This window comes from Bos javanicus, chromosome 15 (genome assembly GCF_032452875.1).
Source record: "Bos javanicus breed banteng chromosome 15, ARS-OSU_banteng_1.0, whole genome shotgun sequence".
Classification (NCBI taxonomy): domain Eukaryota; kingdom Metazoa; phylum Chordata; class Mammalia; order Artiodactyla; family Bovidae; genus Bos; species Bos javanicus.
In genome coordinates this window covers 20,980,442-20,987,205 of record NC_083882.1, presented here as the reverse complement: position 1 = coordinate 20,987,205, position 6,764 = coordinate 20,980,442, and the positions used below count along the sequence as shown (strand labels likewise).

The following is a 6,764-nucleotide window of genomic DNA, read 5'->3' as shown; positions in this document are numbered from 1 at the left end:
TGTTTCCCCTTTGTGACCTAGCCACAGAAAACACTCACTGTCACTTCCATCACTTTATATTGGTTACAAGTGGGGGGCTCAGACTCCACCTGGTGACTGGGGAGCTACCAGTCTGTAGAAGAGCATCGAAGAGGTAAGAGGTATGGGTAAGAGGTATGGTTGCAGCCCTCTCTGGAAAGTACCATCTGTCTCATCACTCCTCTCCACCCCCGGCCTCACACTCCGTCTGTACGGATATATCACAAACTGCCTTTTCCTGCTATCTTCAGCCCCCACCACTGCTTGATTTGTTATCTTTCCACTTGTCCTTCCAGCAGCCTCATTTAGATGTCACTTCTTACAGATGTAAGTCTTTGAGAGACCCAGTGTCTACCACCTCACCTTGCTCTCCTCCGTGTTGGTCCCCTTCACTTACCCAAAAACTGGATGTGGGACAGGCACCTCTTAGGCTTGAACTCTGAGTCACTTCACCTGAGCTCAAAGCCTGGTTCTGCTGCTTGCTAATTGTGCAAACTGGAGCAGTTTGCTTAACCTCATAAAACTTTAGTTTCCACATTAATAAAATGAAGGAAATATTATATTACCTTAAGGGCTGAGGATTAAATGGAATGGTGCAAGGATATTGGCTCATAGGTGCTTTAGTAAAAACTAGATATTAGCATAATCCTGAGAACAACTGCACCCCTCAAAGATTAAGAGCTAGTGTTGTAATGTAAATGTTTCCTCTCTAGATCTAAAGAGCTACATTGTTTTTAAAAATGCAGAGAAAAAGATATAAACGTCTTGAACAACATTTAATAAGAGGTATCTATTGTTTATATTTTTGTACTTCATTGTTTTAATGGATGTAATTAACATATATTCACTTTTAGGACAGCCATTCTTAGCTGCAAGTATATAGGATGTTCCAAGTATACCTCATTATTTCTCACCAAACATATGCCTTTACCCCACTAATGTGAGAGAGAACTAGTTGGTTTTAAAAGACAGAGGAGTGTTCGCTTCAGCAGCACATACACTAAAAATTGGACCGATACAGAGAATATTAGCACAGCCCCCATGCAAGGATGACACACAAATTCATGAAGTGTTCCTTGTTAAAAAAAAAAAAAAAAATCCTCCCCGCCTTCCCCCAAAAAAGACACTGGGCCTGGCTGGTGTCTCTCCAATGAAGGGCATCGCTCCTTCTGCTTCCACCACTGAACCAAGGGGAGCAGCAATTCAGCATTACTTCCCACACAGGACTTTTCTTCCTCTTCCTGACTTCATTAACCCTCGTGCTTGCTGCAAGGTGCAATCTCCATGTGTGGTTTGGGAGATGAATACAGGGTTCCCCAACATCGTCCTTGGATAGGAAATAAACCCTGCTGAAATGTTTGCAATGAAAGAAGCACATTCTTGGGTTGATTTGAAGGTGGTATTTTAGGTTTTGTGGGGTTTTTTTTTTTTTTTTTTTTTGGTTTGTTTCTGTTTTTGTTTGACTTCTTGAGTTTTACTAACTGGCCAGGACGTTAGTATTTACACAATTTTTGTGGACGGGTTGTTTGTTTTATACATCACTATGCCAGGAAAGAAGCTTTCAGTGTTGTTTAAATGCCATATAATAAAATGGGCCAAAATTCCATCTGCATACCTGTTTGAGCCAAGTACAGGGAATAAACAGGAGTGATTAGAAAACACGATAGGGGCATAGGTATTGGCTGAGTACATGGATGGAGCCATTCAAAGAACAGAATGAGCTCTCCATGTGGGATTATTCAATCAGTGGCTTACACAATCAGAAAATTATAAGAAAGATTCAAAAGTCAGAAAACAGCTGGATTAATATATCCTTTTCCAAGATTTCATAAGAAACCATCCAGGAAGAACTCTGCCAGAACTGGTGAACAGTACCCAGCTGTGTTGTCTCAGCCCTAGAGAAGAGATCTTACAGACCCATCTCTGTGGCTGAACATTTTATAATAGTGAGTAGTGGGACATGGCCACAGAAAGAAGAAAACCCAGAAAATGACATATTTTATAGCTGCTTGCATCTTCACTGATACGTAAAGAGAGACTACATGGTAGAATTCCCTGACTCTATTCTTTCAAATTCAGAATATGTGCTCCGTGCAACTAGAGATTATCACACTAAGTGAAGTCAGAAATAGAAAGACGAATACCGTATGATATCACTTACAAGTGGAACATAAAATATGACACAGATCAACCTGTCTGTGAAACAGACACAGGATCGCAGACTTAGAGAACAGAGTAGTGGTTGTCAAGGGGGAGGAGGTTGGGGGAGGGGTGCAGTGGGAGGTTGGGTTAGCTGATGTGAGCTTTTATATCTAAAATGGATAAACGGCAAGGTCCTACTGATAGCACAGATAACCATGATGAATGGAATAGAAAAAGAATAAAAAAATAATGCATATTATAACTGAATCACTTTGCTGTACAGCAGTAATTAACACAAAATTGTAAACTAACTATACTTCAATTTAAAAATTTAAAAAGAACAAAATGTAAGCTCTATCACCAAAAGTGTGCATTTGTCATTAGTCATATCCCTTCAGTATTCAGACTAGAGATGTGTTAATGGGTTAACAGAGGAGGCAAAGCAGATCAAAAAGAGTACACACCCAGGAAGTTAGGAAAACTGGGAGAGCAGGTACAGAGACATTCCAACCTCATCTGTTTAAAATATCCATCCTTAATAGGGAACAGTGTTTGGCAACCCGGGCCAGGACCCTGTGTGCCTTTTGTTCAGAGTAGAAAAGTTGGCTTCATACCTTAAACCAGGACCCACTGTGCCTAGATATTAGCATAAACAGTTTAACCCTGTTTAAAGTGGGGATATGGTCACAGAATTTCAAAGCCAAAGAGGAAGTAGCAAAACATTTAATTCAATTACTTTGTTTTATAGGTTTCAGTTTAAAAGTCACTTCCTCAAATAAGCCTTTTCTCTTTTCTGGACTAGATTAGGTCTGTAGTTGTATGGTCCACAGTATACTGTACTTTTACTTCCTAGTATTTAATATGACTATAATGAAACAGTGAATTGTGTAAGAATTTGTGCAGTATCTCTACCCTCAATAATCTTTGTATTTTAAAAGGGAGAGGATTGTGCCTCTTTGCTAGCCCACATATCTCCATATCCTCAACAAAGCACTTAAAACTTAGTAAGTACTGACTAATATTTGCTTAATAAGCTAATTGAAAGCTAAGCTCAGATAAATTAAGAGAGAAAAATTAAGTGAATGTCACAGCCCCAACATTCATTCCCAGCCCCCAGTTCTGTGTTGCAGTTTGGGTGCAAAGAGGTAAAATGAAGGGGAATTTGGGAAGGCTGTCTATTACCCTGAGCTTTCTAAGAGTCTAAGAAATAACAAAGTATGAACATTTCATCTCACCCCATCTCACCATATTCCCCATGTTACTCATTCAATAAATATTTCTTGAGTGCCTAAGATGGTCAGACATAGTGAATGCTGCAGATACAAATAATGAGAAAAATGCAGACAAAGATGGTTCACTTCTTTCTGTCTACCTGTAACCAATCTGCAGTAGCAATTTGTAAATTTAAAATCTTTCACAAGTCAAAGCTAAGGTTTCATGTGGCCTTCTATGTTTAGGAACCCATAGAAACAGGTTTATGAAGCACTCAATAAAAAGATACTCTGACACAATCCCAGTAGCCAATAGAATAAACATTAGCAGGATTTTGGCTGGATACCCTATGTTGTAATAGGATATACCCAACTGAATACAGTTTTAGAAAATAGCAAGGAAAGATAAAAAGGCCTCCTTAAATGAACAATGCAAAGAAAGAGAGGAAAACAATAGAATGGGAAAGACTGGAGATCTCTTCAAGAAAACTAGAGATATCAAGGGAACATTTCAAGCAAGGATGGGCATAATAAAGGACAGAAATAGTAAGGATGTAACATAAGCAGAAGAGATTAAGAAGAGGTGGCAAGAAAACACTGAAGAACTATACAAAAAAAGGTCTTAAAGACAGGGATGACCATGATGGTGTGGTCACTCACCCAGAGCCAGACATCCTGGAGTGTGAGGCCAAGTGGGCCTTAGGAGACACTATTACAAACAAGTCTAGTGGAGGTGATAGAATTCCAACTGATCTATTTAAATTCCTAAAAGATGATGTTGTTAAAGTGCTACACTGAATGTGTCAGCAAATTTGGAACACTCAGCAGTGGCCACAGGACTGGAAAAAGTCAGTTTTCATTCCAATCCCAAAGAAGGGGAATGCCAAAGAATGTTCAAAATACCATAGAGTTGAACTTATTTCACATGCTATTAAGGTTATGCTCAAAATCCTTCAAGTTACTCTTAAGCAGTACATGAACTGAGAATTTCCAGATGTACAAACTGGGTTTCAAACACCAGAGGAACAAGAGATCAAACTGCCAACATTTACTGGATCATGGAGAAAACAAGGGAGTTCCAGAAAAACATCTGTTTCTGCTTCATTGCCTATACTAAAGCCTTTGACTGTGTGGATCCCAACAAATTGTGGGAAATTCTTAAAGAGATGGGAGTATCAGACCATCTTACCTGTCTCTTGAGAAACTTGTATGCAGGTCAAGAAGCAACATGTTTGTTAGAATCAACAAATGGAACAACAGACTGCTTCAAAATTGGGAAAGGAGTACATCAAGGCTGTATATTGTCACCCTGCTTATTTAACTTCTGCACCAATTACATCATGCAAAATGCTGGGTTGGATGAATCACAAGCTGGAATCAAGATTGCCAGGAGAAATATCAACAACCTCAGATATGCAGATGATACCACTTTAATGGCAGAAACTGAAGAGAAACTAAAGAGCCTCTTAATGAGGGTGAAAGAAGAGAGTGAAAAAACTAGCTTGAAACTCAACATGAAAATAACTAGGGTCATGGCCTCTGGTCCCCTCACTTCATGCCAAATAAAAGGGGGAAAATTCGAAGGAATGACAGATTTTCTTTTCTTGGGCTCCAAAATTGCTGCAGACAGTTACTACTGCAGCTATGAAATTAAAAGATGCTTACTCCTTGGAAGAAAAGTTATGACAAACCTAGATAGTATATTGAAAAGCATAGAGGATCCTGCTGTGATGTATGTCAGAGAGTGTTTTGCCTATGTTCTCCTCTAGGAGTTTTATAGTTTCTGGTCTTACGTTTAGATCTTTAATCCATTTTGAGTTTGTTTTTGTGTATGGGGTTAGAAAGTGTTCTAATTTCATTCTTTTACAAGTGGTTGACCAGATTTCCCAGCACCACTTGTTAAAGAGATTGTCTTTAATCCATGGTATATTCTTGCCTCCTTTGTCAAAGATAAGGTGTCCATATGTGCGTGGATTTATCTCTGGGCTTTCTATTTTGTTCCATTGATCTATATTTCTGTCTTTGTGCCAGTACAATACTGTCTTGATAACTGTGGCTTTGTAGTAGAGCCTGAAGTCAGGTAGGTTGATTCCTCCAGTTCCATTCTTCTTTCTCAAGATTGCTTTGGCTATTCGAGGTTTTTTGTATTTCCATACAAATTGTGAAATTATTTGTTCTAGCTCTGTGAAGAATACTGTTGGTAGCTTGATAGGGATTGCATTGAATCTATAAATTGCTTTGGATAGTATACTCATTTTCACTATATTGATTCTTCCAATCCATGAACATGGTATATTTCTCCATCTATTAGTGTCCTCTTTGATTTCTTTCACTAGTGTTTTATAGTTTTCTATGTATAGGTCTTTATTTTCTTTAGGTAGATATATTCCTAAGTATTTTATTCTTTCCGTTGCAATGGTGAATGGAATTGTTTCCTTAATTTCTCTTTCTGTTTTCTCATTATTAGTGTATAGGAATGCAAGGGATTTCTGTGTGTTGATTTTATATCCTGCAACTTTACTATAGTCATTGATTAGTTCTAGTAATTTTCTGGTGGAGTCTTTAGGGTTTTCTATGTAGAGGATCATGTCATCTGCAAACAGTGAGAGTTTTACTTCTTCTTTTCCAATTTGGATTCCTTTTATTTCTTTTTCTGCTCTGATTGCTGTGGCCAAAACTTCCAAAACTATGTTGAACAGTAATGGTGAAAGTGGGCACCCTTGTCTTGTTCCTGTCTTTAGAGGAAATGCTTTCAGTTTTTCACCATTGAGGATAATGTTTGCTGTGGGTTTGTCATATATAGCTTTTATTATGTTGAGGTATGTTCCTTCTATTCCTGCTTTCTGGAGAGTTTTTATCATAAATGGGTGTTGAATTTTGTCAAAGGCTTTCTCTGCATCTATTGAGATAATCATATGGTTTTTATTTTTCAATTTGTTAATGTGGTGTATTACATTGGGACCTAATTAACCTTAAAAGCTTCTGCACATCAAAGGAAACTATTAGCAAGGTGAAAAGACAGCCTTCAGAATGGGAGAAAATAATAGCAAATGAAGCAACTGACAAACAACTAATCTCAAAAATATACAAGCAACTCCTACAGCTCAACTCCAGAAAAATAAACGACCCAATCAAAAAATGGGCCAAAGAACTAAATAGACATTTCTCCAAAGAAGACATACAGATGGCTAACAAACACATGAAAAGATGCTCAACATCACTCATTATCAGAGAAATGCAAATCAAAACCACTATGAGGTACCATTTCACACCAGTCAGAATGGCTGCAACCCAAAAGTCTACAAATAATAAATGCTGGAGAGGGTGTGGAGAAAAGGGAACCCTCTTACACTGTTGGTTGGAATGCAAACTAGTACAGTCACTATGGACAAC

General features: G+C 38.2%; 1 non-coding gene across 1 annotated transcript; it reads left to right on the top strand.

The window, feature by feature from the left end:
* Nucleotides 1-994: 994 nt before the first annotated feature.
* Nucleotides 995-1,102, top strand: LOC133227228 (U6 spliceosomal RNA). The gene has a single exon (XR_009729780.1). It is a non-coding gene; the product is annotated as a U6 spliceosomal RNA (small nuclear RNA).
* Nucleotides 1,103-6,764: the final 5,662 nt, after the last annotated feature.